Source organism: Corapipo altera, unplaced genomic scaffold (genome assembly GCF_003945725.1).
Source record: "Corapipo altera isolate COAL_440 unplaced genomic scaffold, ASM394572v1 23, whole genome shotgun sequence".
Lineage (NCBI taxonomy): Eukaryota > Metazoa > Chordata > Aves > Passeriformes > Pipridae > Corapipo > Corapipo altera.
Window position 1 is genome coordinate 11,585,933 of NW_020884878.1, and position 13,415 is coordinate 11,599,347.

A 13,415-nucleotide genomic window follows, 5' to 3' on the forward strand; every position below is an offset into this window, starting at 1 on the left:
TCTTTGAACCAATTTTGAATAGCTCAACCCCAAAGTAGGTGCCATGTATGAGGCCTGAGGCTGATGGTCATAACTAGAGTTTTGGAGATTCTGCAGAGAGCTCCAGAAATGTGACATGCTGAAGGGTCAGTGCCATATGGAGTGTAATGGTCCAGAGTTATTTGTGTGGGGATGTCTGTGACACTGTCCCAGCCTCTTTCCTCACCTGTTTCAGTGCAGACTACAACTGATGTTTGTAAGTGTGCACACTGGATGTGGAAATCTCACCTATTCCCATTCTTAGCTCTGTCTTCTGAAATCCCTCTAGTGGTTTGCATTGTCCAAACTGATCCTCCTCTGTAACTCAACTAATACTGGTGAAGCCACATGAGGGAGAGTTTGGGTACAAGGCAGATACACCTTTACACCAGTAAGTAAATAATGATGCAATAATCTCAATGTAGGAATTCAGGAATGTATCTGAGTAATAAAGGGATCCTTAGAAAACACTTCAGCAACCAAGAACTCCTGAAATATTCAGACTCTTTCAATTCCCTTTCCTGTACCCAGAAGTCACTCATTTTCCCTCTGGGGTTTGTCCTGGACAAATGAGCTTATTATTGTCATGTACTGCAAGCACATGCTCAGTAAGCTCCACTTCTCTGGCACTGCTAAACATTTTTCAGTTTGCTTTTTGGAAATCAGTTGTAGGCTATTTGTCTTTCCTAGGGTCTGACTGACCTCAGTTGCTTTTCTCACAGCCAAGACAGATCCATTATTTCCCAGTCAGGTTCTTCTGCACACACCACCTGTACAAGCTCTTCATGTGTTTCACTGGAGATGCAGGCACTGCCATGTTGGTAGGTCCCCATTACAGCAAAGTATTGGGTGTGAATGGTTGAAGGGATTGCCCAGTCTGCTGGCAGAGCCTGGCTTCATGAGCAGGATTTAAAAAACCCCACAACTCCTCAGTTTTGAAAGTGAGAGATGTTCTTTTAGGTCCTGATTAATCACTTTTATCCCAAAATTGCATCTGTATCATGTTGGCTTGATAGTCTCAAGGCTTTTTAAGAAGTCTGATAAGGACATGCTTATGCAATACATCCTTAGGCTTTACACAACTTGGATGAGGCTTTTCCAATTTCCAAAAACAGTATTTGGCCCCAGTCAGAGAGAATTCAATGTGATCATCACTATGCTGAAGTCAGTGATCGCTAAACACCTCACATCAGGTCTGGATTTAGGCCAGCTTTATTTTAAGTCTCAAATCTCAGTGTCAGTGGTATAAATGTAAGCAGATATGTATTATTTTTACAGTAGAGCTGAAAGATTGTTTCCAGTAAATAAACAGTAGCATGATTGCAGTATCTCTTTCTCTTTGGGCACTATCTTTGGGTACTTTGAGATTTCCTGAGATAACCTTTTACACTTCAACATTTCCTCTGGTATTTCAAGGCATTCACAGAGGTGTTCTCATGAATGAATTCTCACTCCCGTTCTTCAAAGGCCAACCCAGGCACTTGACTTCATTTTTTGTTAAAACATGAAGATACACCCAAGCCTTCGCATAGTCACAGCTCGTGCATCATTCAGAGAAAATTTTCCTCTCTGTAACCTATCGAGGATTATGTCAACTTCCTTGGAATTCTGCAGTATTCTGCATAATGCACATTGCATGTGTTTGCCAAGACTGAGACCTTAGTTTGGAGATGGTTCATCCACAACTTGGTGTAAATGTTCTGCAACCAACATGTGAAATCATAGCTACAAAGGTTAGGTTTGCCAAAAATTCTCAAAATGTGGTGTTTCTTGGCTGCCTACATATAATGTAAACACAATTTGAAAATCCAGGACCAGAGTTCTCCAGTATTCATGAGAAATTCCTGGTTTTAAGAAACATTTTGGTCAGTAAACTTATTTTGTAGATTATGTGAAATGCAAAGAGGCAGAAGGCCCACCAAGATTATATAGATTTGTTATTCAAATCAATATCCCCAAGAAAACTTGAATCTAGTTCATAATTTTAAAATACTCCTTTGGATTCTGACATCTGATGCCATTCAAGTAGGGCAGGGGGACAGAAAAATTGACTTCTTCCAAAACAACAGCAGCTGCTCAACAGAGATCTCTGAGCTCCTGCAGTGACCAGAAACACCTATTAGCCCAAGTCTGCACCCCAGCTCAGTGAGGAAGGCACAAAGTCCATAGAGACATTTCTCACTCTGTTTATACATCTATGGAACATTTAAAATGACCAAAATTAAAAGGACCAAGCTGTTGCCTACCCCACACATAATACCTGCAGCAAGCTTTAGTGTATCCCTCTGCCATTCCCCAGGGTTGTGCTCACTTAGAATTGCCCAGTCTGATTTGGTGTGAGTTGACGATGGTGTGACAGCATTCAGTTCACAGCAGAGTAAAGTCATACCCATGGATGCAAAGAGAGAATTATAGAGCGATAAAACTACAATTGAACCAGAAAGGTAATAAAAAAGAGCTTGCTGATTAGTTAACCTTCAATGCTTTGGTTATGATATCATTGCCATGAGCAAAAATAATCAACCAGAAACACAAAATATTAAAAAGGAGATAATCTCCTTAGAAAGATAAGTGTCTATGCAGCCTATTAATAGCTCTGAAATTAAGACATTCCATGCAACATTTGGAAAAGGGAAAATTCACTCCTTGACCTCCAGCATCACTATCTCCCAAGGCAGGATCAAGGGTTGATCCTTATTATGACACAGACATAATGGTTGCTTGATGGTCCAGCCAAGAAAGAGCCAGGCACGGCCAGGGGCAAGGGGAGGACACACCAAGATAGTATAAAATACTAAGGAATGCTCTGAGACAAATCTCTCTTGCTGTATGAAGCAGTTCAGCTTTTCTTAGGAAATGCTAACAGTCACTTCAATAATAATAATAGGAGGGCATTCATGTGTTTGAATGCAGCATCAGTTTTCAAAAAAATTATGCCCTGGTCAGTCCGTTACCCAATGAGATGCACTGGACCCAGAAACCTATAAATACAATTTTAGGTATAGAACATTTAGTACACAGGTATAATTGTTGTTATACCAATAGTTTATCTTGCAGCCAGTACAGGTGCAAGGAGGAGGACTCACTGCCCAGCTCAAAGGATGCTCCACAGAACTTCTGTTTCTGCTTAAACAGTCATTTCCCTAACTCTTACTTGCAGGCTGTCTGGATTAATAAATATGTTATATTTTGTAATCCTCTGGGGCTTTTTTTCGGAAGAGTACTGTTTTTACTGTAACTTTAAATGGATGGTTTCAATGTCCCTCTGCCCCTTTAACCTATAACCATTACTTCATTTGTAGCAGAAAATGAGCTTCTAATTGTTGCACTGTTTTACAGCTGGTGAACATTGAATATGCCAGTAGGGACTATTTTAAAGCTTTTTTAAAAATAACTATGTTGCTAACAAAATTTATAATTGAATTCTAGCTTATTTTTATCATTGCCAGGTTTAGTGGTGTTCATATAGGATCATTGCAAGTATTCATGCCAGAATTATGCAACCCCTTTGCAAAGCAAGTTGAATGAGGATCAGTGATACTGGTACATCTATTGGTCATAAATTCTAGTAACATACAGACTGTAGAAGAGAAAATTTCAAAGCAAAATACAACTAATTCTCAAGAAGCTAATTTTCTTTCACAGTTTTTATGTTGTAAAATACACACAGAAGTACGTGTGTGTATTTTACCTTCATTTCCTGTGGGTTTATGTGTAATAAGGCTCAGATTAACATTTTGTGTGTGATACTACTTTATCTGTACCAGGAATTTGACATAGCTGAGGCAATTCTTTCTCCTGCAATTCACTGAAGGTTGGAGCAGGTCACAGCTTCTGATGGTGAGGATGGCTCCCTTGCCCAGGTTCCCCCAACCACCAGTCATGCTTTATCCAGCATACATTTGGAGGGTGTATGGGAGGGTGTACAGGCTACATGCTGCAGCCTTGAAAGTGTTCCTGGAGGATCCCAGGAGATGAGCTCTCCTCCCAGCCTGACATGGTGCCACTCTCTTTTTCCAGTTGTCCCGGGTCTTTGGAGCCTGTAAAGGCAGGAGTTGGTATGGTGATCAGGAGGCCATGGCCAGAATTTGGCTTACATTTGGCAGAATAAATCTGTCTCCATACAAGATAATTTAGACTGATCTGGTTTCCTCATATATAAATTATTAACTAGTGGCTAGTTCTCACTCCCACCTGCACTACATATCTTGTGACTTTAGTAAAAGAAAGACTTTTCCACCCACACCATACTTAATGACCCATGCTTAATGAGGTTTGAGCATTTGTTGGTTGGGTTTGTGTTTTGCACGTGGAATGTTCTTATTTCATCAAATTGCAAGGACAGGCAATACTGGTTCTGTTTTGCACAGAGGAAAGTGAATGAACTTATGTCACAATGTTGCTCTCTCACATTCCTATCACTCAAACAACTCTCTGCAGAAGTGAAGGAGGTAACATGCCATTGACTGGCCTTGTGATGATTTAAAAGCCACTCAGAAAGCTGATATGAACTCAGAGGAACTGCCGCTGCTCATTTACAGTATCACAAGGACACGTCATTTCCCTTCACTACACTGCAAACACATAAATTCTGAATCACATGCTCAAAAAAAATTACACTGAAACGGGCACACATGCAAACTGAAAGAGGAGAGGCCAAGTGCAGGAATGCTGAGCTGCAAAATTTCAGGAGAAGAAAACAACTCTCTAGAACTGTTCAAAGAAAATGAGAAAGTAGGTCTGTGACCCATGATTAAAGACTTCTGGTTCTACAGTCCAGACTGAGGAGCCCTCGTTGAAGTGGCCTGATCAGTGAAGGTACTGAAGGGTTGGGTTTTTCTCTCAATGTGGTAGAGAATGGACACTTTAGGAAACAAAGCTGCTCTGACTTTGCTGTTGGCATGCAGCTCAAGTAGCCTAATCTGAGATTCCAGACCTGAGCCACTTTATCCTTCTTTATCTCCTAACAGTCTGCTTTTTAGGTTTATTATACATTCTGCCATGTTTGTCTTAAATGGGGTTGCACATGGGACTGAATAGTGTGACCCCCTCCACTTTTACTGCTCTTTTCACAGTGCAGGACCAATCTGCTCTGACAGCATCCTCCCAGCCAAGGGACTCTCCCTTTCTCAAGAGCTCTGTGGATAAGGCCACGGTGTCCCCGAAGAAGACTCACAAGACTGGACAAAGCTGAAGTAGATTGTACTTTCTCTTCTGTCCAGCCAGCTGGTAAAGGACTCTGTGCTGCTGGAGAGATGGGGTTTGGCTGGGCTGTAAAACTGATACCCTGCAGGGATTTAACCTCCTGCTGCACTTCCTTAAGGATAAGCTATGAATCATATTTCCTTGAGAAGTTCCATGGGCTGTATTCTGTGTACCAGAACTCCTGACTTCTCCTCCCTCTCTGTTTTTGGTGGCACTGCTTCCTCCTCAGGCCTGTGGGTGCTGCTGAATGTTGTTAAACTGTCCTTGATGTCAGCCTGCACATAGCCAAATCAGGGATGGAAAAAATGAACCCTACATGTTTGTTCCAGGAAGCCAGACAGCAGTTCCCCGTTTCATACAGGTGAACACTTTCTCACACCAGTAACTCATTAGGACAACAAATGTGACCTCAGCTCTTTCACAACGTTTATAGTCTGTGCCACTGTTTGTAAGGACTGCCCTGAATGACAGCCCATTACTGATCTTTAACAGCACTTCTGCATTCCCAACTTTTCTCTTTTTAGCCTGTTTTATTTCTCCTTTCTTGGGCTCTTGCATAGTTCAGTCACCATACCATTCCAAAATTATCATCAAGGCTCCCTAAAATCCAGTACTGGAACACATTCTCCATCCGTTTGCTAAAGAAAACTATGGCATCAACACATCAGTTTAAGAGAGAGAAGAGCCACAGCTTTGAACTGAGAAATGTTCAGTTAGGTTTTCTAAGATCTTGAAGAACTAATTTAATAAATCCTTGCTTGCTTGAATGACTGCATCATCCATCTCCCACCACATTTTTCATTATGTCACTTTGATACAAATGCATGGGGGTTTAATGTGAAGTTAATTTCTGAGTGACAGTGACATGATTAACCCTTCACTCTTGAATTCCTTGCTACCATATGATCTATTTTTTATGGAGCTAAGAGGTAAAGCAATAGTGACAACTGAAAATACTTGAGGCAAGTGGGTATTTGCTCACCATGGAAGGCCAGCCTTAGTCATACGTATATAAACTTCTTGGCTTGGGGAGTACAGGCAAATAACATAGCAAAGATACTGCGTCCTGCAAATAAATATTTGTACCTACAGTTATTAGTGCTGACTCAGGATTCTTGAAAATAAACTCTCAAGAAAATACTGTGGAGAATAAATAACCTGCAGTTTGCAGCTGTTAAACTTCCTGGTAAAACACTGATTTGTGACACCTGCACCCATCAACTCAGTTGTACGATTGAGTTGTACCAAGGTGTAACCCGCTTCAATCTGTTTGGCAGAGCAGTGTCTGAAGGGCTTTATGTTCTCTCCCATCTGAATATTTTTGTGTATAACCAAACATGAGTTAAATATGCATAACCCTCTGCTTTGGGGTGAGAGTGCATCTTTATTTCTGCCCTAAAATACCTAGTGATATCGGCAAGGGTCGTGGCTACAGCACATTTACCTTCCAGTGATTCTGGGTGCAAGGATGAGGAGCAGCCAATGCTGCTGGCAGGTCTGCACAGTGAAGGCCGGGAGGGTGGGCAGCAGGTTGGCTTTCCTTTATTTCATGTATCTTAAGAGTGCTGTATACTGGCATGTTTGTCTGGGAACATCAAAACAATCTGCAGCTGGGTTAAAGTGTTAAAATTAGAGTGGGCTAGTAACCTCTGTTTCTAGTTATGTCATTTCTTAAATGGCTTTAAGTACCTTGCCTTTCCTTGAGGGATGTGCTCTAATCTCTGGCTTGGAGGTCAGTGTGTGTTCTCCTTTTGAACCCAGGATTCCAGCTTCTCTGGGCGATCAGTCACTGGCCTCCATGGATCTTCTTCCCAGTGCCTTCACCTCCATGGGTCCAGCCAGCTTTAAAGTGCAATGACTTTTGGAATGGCTTTTTGCCATCACCCCCTTTCAGCAAGGTAAACGAAGTTTGCTTTACCTGAAAACAGAAGACAGGAAGAAAGAATCTTTACAACTGGAAACAATAAATTGTTTTTGCTTTAAAAGTTGGCCCTGTTTCTTGACTCAGACCCTTTCAGGAAGGACCTTTTGTGTGCTGATCTTGCTCTGTGCACGGGTGACACCTGGCTGGCCCCTGCTTCCCAGGGAGAGGAACATCTGCTCATCCTCAAGCAGGCCTGTGTCTGCTTTCAGGAGACAGGCCAGCTCCGAGGCCCTGAGCAGACTCCAGAGAGAAGATGGTGTGAAAACCCAGGGCAGGGCAGCAGTACCTGATCCTGTGGTCCCAAAAAAGAGAGGGGAGGAAAGGGGCCAGGCAGGTGTTTGGACATGCCCTGTCCATGAGTTGGTTGCCTGCTCTGCCTTTTCTTGCACAGGCAAGTACCCAGGCCCTGAGGAGACTGGGAGGACATGGAGAGCTTCCTCTCATCCCCTCTTCCACACTGAAAGAGGCATTTCTGGGCAGTGTCACAGGCAAGTGAGATTGTAATGGTGTTTGAGGAGACATCGCACAGGCACCCCAGGAGGTGACACCATGCCAGCCTGGTGGGAGAGCATATCCTGGGGAGACTGGGCTTCACAAACCACTCAGAGAGAATCTCCCAGGTAGGGAAACGGCTGCGCCTATGAGGTTTTCACTTGCATGAGTAAGTGAGGAGAAAGGATGAACCGTCAGTCTCCAGCTCCCCACAGCCCTGGTGTCCTGCCTGGCCCCAGCCCATCCCCAGCCCCATGAAGGTGTCTGATGCCCAGGGTTGGGGCCCAGCTCCTTGGCTGGGGGTGCGCAGGGGTGGCCTGGCTTCCCACTCAGCTCTCGGCTTCCTCAACTACCAATGCTCCCTGCCAATTCCCTCCTCACTCACTTCATAGAGTGGGGGCGTAGCAAAAATACAGAGCTATGTTTAAGCCATTGCCTGCATTTGAACCTCTCCTTCCAGCCCATTTCTAACTGCAGTGCTTAAACCCCACAGATTTTCATTGCTAGCTGGTCACAGTATTCCTTGTTGTGCTTTTGAATCAGATGAACTGAAATAATTCTGTGAGATCTATTATATCTCTAGCTTGTAAAATATAATAATTTCTTACTGGGTTACACTAATATTTCGTAATTCCTTCTTAATATTATTCTTCAATAAAGCTCTGCGAAAACAATCTATCCCACAGGAGGAACTTTTGCCAGATCCCAGATGTCAAACACATTTGCTTCAAATACAGGAGTTCGTGACCTTTTATGTTTGTTAATGTGACGCCATGGAAATTATTTATAATAAATAAGCACATTTCAGAGTCAGGTGCTCCATGGGCCCTTTTTCAGTGATGCAACAGCCTTTCCTGAAACAGGTCTTTCCTGTTTTGTTGTGGGTTTTTTTCCCCTAACAATGAAGGTTTGGGAACAACTTGAAACACTGTTATTGAACTGAGTCCAACCATTACACTGAGAGGTAGACAGGAACTCTAAAGAAAACTCATCTTTCAAATTTTTCTTGAAATCAGCAACAGATAAGGTTCTACCTTTCTCTTATCCTTTACCCTGAAAATGCAATTTTCAAACTGCAGACTGTATGGATCCAGACAAACACTAAATACATACCACCTACAGCACTGAAACAAAGAGTAAACTACTGGAATTGTTTGGATCCAAATGACACATTTGATATGCCAACTGACTTTTGCATGGAGTAAGCTCATTTTAAAGCTGAGGTAGCACCATGTACTCACAATCTTGCAGGTATAGGGGCTCTAGAAAATATCTGAAGGTGTCAACATGTTGATAACATTTAACCTTACCTTTTTCCAGCAGATGTGACAATGTCTTCCCAAACTTGTGCTGGATTAAGAGTAGCTGGCTCTTAATGAAGCCAGGTGAGAAAAGGATGCAATTGGAAAACACTGGACAGCATGCCTTGGCTCTGTTTCATCCTTTTGTCAAGAGTACCTAAAGGTTTATAATTCCTCCTGAATTTATTGGATTCATCATCTTGGATTCCTAGACACTAGCAGCAGCAAGAAATGCCTCCTGAGGATGAAATGGAACCACTTGCTCCTGCATAAATATGCACCCACAGTCCCTCCTGTTCATCACTCCAGGCTGAAGCTCATGGCCTGCCCAGAACAGCACCCTTGTGCCTCAGTGCCACCCTGGAACCTCTCCTTGTCTTCAGTTAGTTTGGGGCTGGCAGGTATTTACGAGGTTGAAAACCACTATGTAGCTTAGAAGCAACTGTGCAGCTCAAACATATGTGGAGCTGGCTGCGGAGAGACAGTACCAAAGTGTTCTGGTGAATTATGAGGACTCCTTGGATTTATTATCAGAATGTATTAATGATGTGTGTGTACAGAGAAAATCTACTTAGAGCATATGGCAAGACATAACAAGTCAGTAAATCTGTTTTCAAATTCACAGTACATCAAATCTGAATGAGATAAAGAGAAGGTCTAATTTGAACAGCAAAGCATCTCCATACAATTGCTCCTCTAGGCATTGTAGCAACATTTTCAAACAGTGCTGGACATTGTGCAATAAAGCTGTCCTCCTGCAGTTCTGTGGGAAGAGGCAACTAGCTGCAGTCTCAGATGGTGGACAGAATTACAACAGATTATGTCAAGAAAGTGTGATGTTAAACATTCATTTGATAAAAGGAAAAAATAAATAGTCATGAACTGAATTATAGCAGCTTTCTATAATGAAGTGTGTGAACCCCACCCAGCATCTGTGGCAGAGGAGGGAAGGTGTCAGCTAAACCCAAAGGTTATGAAGGGAATGGAAAAAAACAGGCTCCAGCTGAGAGTAGGACAGGGAGGATGAAGAAACAGTTTCATGTTTCTCCCAGCAAAACCTCAAGGGACAAAGATTTCTGCTGCAAAAACTTTAATAGTAGTAAAATCCTCTGGCTGCAGAAGTTGTTTGTAATGAAGGTGTATTAACCGCTTAAAGACTTCAGCCGAAAAGTACTCTGCTATTTCACTGAAATCTAAGTTGAAAAATCCTTTTTTTTTTCTCACAAAGCCTCTGCCTTAGAAAACTTAATTGAGTGGCTACACATGGAGTTTGGCTATGAGACGTTGTAGGCTGTGTGTGCTGGACTTATCCTGATAACGCCCTGGCTTTTGGGTCCTGATAGCTGACCTAATCACTTGGCTATTGCAATATATACTGGATTTTAACTCTCATCATAAGTACATCACTTGATACCAGTTTCTGAAACTAAAATATTTCACAAGCAGTAGTGTTAGATGTTTGCTTGCTCTGAAGGATTCTCAGAAGAGCTGGGTGTTTGCAATCACCAACTGCTTAATTTCATGTAAGCCTTCGTAAACTGGGCAAGAACTACTATGCAATTATGTTTTCCACTTTTGTGTTTGAAAGATTTCAGCGTCCTCTGTGTAAACATTGATTCAACCTCTGAACCTCTTGATTTTTAACATGGAAGTTGGCACGATTCAGTAAGTGTGCACAAGTGGTGAGATCAGGTTTCTGATGCAACGGATCAGAGGGAGAATTCGGGCTGGAGTTTTGCAAAGCTGCAGCCTCCATCAGCATACCTCCTGAAAACTTCGTTCACTGGAATATTTGCACAAAGAGAAGAAAAAGGCTCTTAATGTATTTGAAAGCGTTTGCAGATTTAAGTAATTACTCAAGAACATTGTGTCAGTATTTATCATAGGGGTTTTATTGTTTCAGGTCTAGTTCCTGAAGATTTGAGGCCCAGGGATGATAAAATGCACTCCTGCTTATAGCTACTTCTGGCTACTCCTGTTTCACCAAGAAAAACACTGGCATGTTGTAATCCAATAGCATAAACAGCCTCAGCAACAAGTGAAAAAGTCCGCTGTGCAGCAGTTCAAAACAGATGAGACAGGCCTCGCTGGGGAATATGAGAGGTGAAGCATAGCCCAGACTAATAAATTCTCCTCTATTGGCCCTGCAAGGGTCTGCTCAAGTATCTCAGCCCTGGATTTCTGGAGCTGAGAGCACTGTGGTTTGGCAGAGCCAGCCAAAACCAGTCCAGTTTATTAGCTTGGTCTTAGTATCAGGGGTGCCCTGGGTGGAGGCCACATGAGGAGCATGAGGAGCTGCAGAGCACCAGGAACTAGTGAGGATGAGTGGTTACAATGGCAGCCTGGGATGGACACAGAGAAGACAGGGGCTGAGAGCAGGCATCAGTGAGGCATGGGAACATCATCAGGTTTCTCAAGCAAGATTTAGTTACAGAAAGATTAGCAAGTGCTAGAGCAGAGCATAGGGCATTCCTGATGCTGCCAGGAGGCTGGCAGGGAAGGAAGACTGTATTTGCAGCTGACACAGAGGTCTGAGGAGCAAAAAACAAAGGTAAATTGGTTTCACTGCTGATCTCAGACTAGATTTGTTTGGAACAAAAATCTTCTAAGGGAGGGGGGAGGTTTGTTTCCCATCCTAACTAAAAAAACCATAACACAGTAATGCTCTCCCCCTCCACACAAGATCAGGTTGTCCACATCCCTTACCATGTGCAGCTGCATTTTGTGCTTATTGAAATTAACTTCCTAATTTTCAAGCAGCTGAAAGCAGACTGAAAGATGTGCCCCAAATCATGAAAAGAGCCGCAGGGGTGTGAGAAGGGACCCTCTCAAATTACAGAGCACAGCCTTGCCCTGATTAAGACGGAAACTAGTACTGCAAACTATTTTTTTTCCTTTAACTGCCTTATAAAAAATACTATTTTTAGTGTCCTTTCCTTCATCAGAGAGGCAATCTGCAGTCCCAAAGGCTGGCTGCTACTGCACTGCTGACTCCAGCAGCTGGAGAGCTGCTCAGGCAGGACTGGAAGTCGGTGAGAGCCTGAAAAACTCTTGAGCATGAAAATGCTGACGTAACTTGATAGCAGCAAACTGCATACAGAGACCTTATCAGTAATTAAACAATACACTTTTATGAACAGTGTAAATAAAGCTGTTCGACCATGTAAATTAATTTAGCGAGATGCCTTGAAATGGGTGCTTAATATGCACCTCAGGAGGACTCAGATAATTCTGGAAGCATACCAGGTTACTGGTATTTCTTTAAAACAGTGACCACACATAATCTCATGAGCTCCATTAACAGGAATCAGAGCTCCTCTGCTATATGATACCCAGTACTTGCGACTGGCTCTATGCAGAGATGAACAGAGATGCTTTGTTAGCTCAAACACTATGAGTCTGTGCTTTTGGCAGAGGGTTTCCCTTGCAATGGCTCTGGAGCTTGAAGTAGCTGTGTTATACTGCATGATGACAGGCATGAAATTCTTAGTTAGCAGCAGGTCTGTGGTGCTATAAAATTTAAAATGAAAAATATCATAATAGAAAAACTACAGTCCTGGTGGATGGGGAATCCACGAAAGACCTCAAATCAAGAGCTATTAGAGTCACTGTGCAAAACTTCAGACTGGAAATGTTCATGTTCTCAGAGTGTAAACAGCATTTATTTCGGGAAATACACCCCATTTCCTACTAATGTAGCCCCACCTTCTGCTCATATTTGCCTCCTGGGGTACTTTAGCACTTCTAGTTATCAAAAACTAGAATCGAGGAGAGACCACCTTGAGCCCCCCAGAACTTTTCCTTCCTGCAAGAAAATTTCCAAACCAGAATTTCCTGATGAAATTTCTGAACCAATCCCCCGTGTGAGATCCCTAAATTACCCTACAGACTATGCACTCTTGTGGCAGGGGCTTTCTCATGTGTCCATATAAAGCCTAACTTGACAGGGATCCATATTCCAACTAGACATGCCATTTTCTAAGAACATTGTAAAACAAGAAAGATTCGCCTTTTCCCTCTGAATCAGACGCCCAGTTGTGCTTCTAGCAAAGCGAGGGGCAGCTCTGGCACCGACTTCGCAGGTGTCATGGTCCAGCAAGCGACAGAGTCACTGGCAGCCGTTTGGAGGCAAGTCCGCCCCAGTGAGTAGCTCTGGCGAGGCGGGAGAGTCCCAGGGCGGCGGGGAAACTCCCCCTCCGCGATAGGGATCGGTGAGTAAGCGCTGTGGGAGCGCACCTGGCGGGCGGCGGGGCCGGCAGTGCCCGCTGCGAAGGGCAGGAGGGGGCCGGGCGGGAGGGAGGCAGAGCAGCCCGGGGAGAGCGCCGGGGCAGGGCAGCGCCGATCCGCAGGAGCTCCGCCGGGCAGGAGGCGGCCGGCGGCAGCCGCGAGTGTGCAGAGGGGCGGCCAGGAGCCTTCCCAGCAGGTACTGCGGGAGCGGGAGCGGGAGCGGGAGCGGGAGCGGGAGCGGGAGCGGG

The 13,415-nt window shown here is 43.6% G+C and overlaps 1 protein-coding gene across 4 annotated transcripts in view; it reads left to right on the forward strand.

The window, feature by feature from the left end:
- The first annotated feature begins 12,717 nt into the window (after positions 1-12,717).
- TC2N (tandem C2 domains, nuclear) overlaps positions 12,718-13,415 on the forward strand; it is a 37,567-nt gene continuing 36,869 nt past the window's right edge. For 2 of the 4 annotated variants that reach the window (XM_027638151.1, XM_027638155.1), the window contains exon 1: positions 12,718-13,151. The gene's annotated coding sequence lies outside the window, so the exon portion shown is untranslated. Of the gene's footprint in view, positions 13,152-13,254; positions 13,364-13,415 lie in introns of those variants that run through there. The other 2 variants (XM_027638152.1, XM_027638153.1) reach the window with 2 other exon arrangements.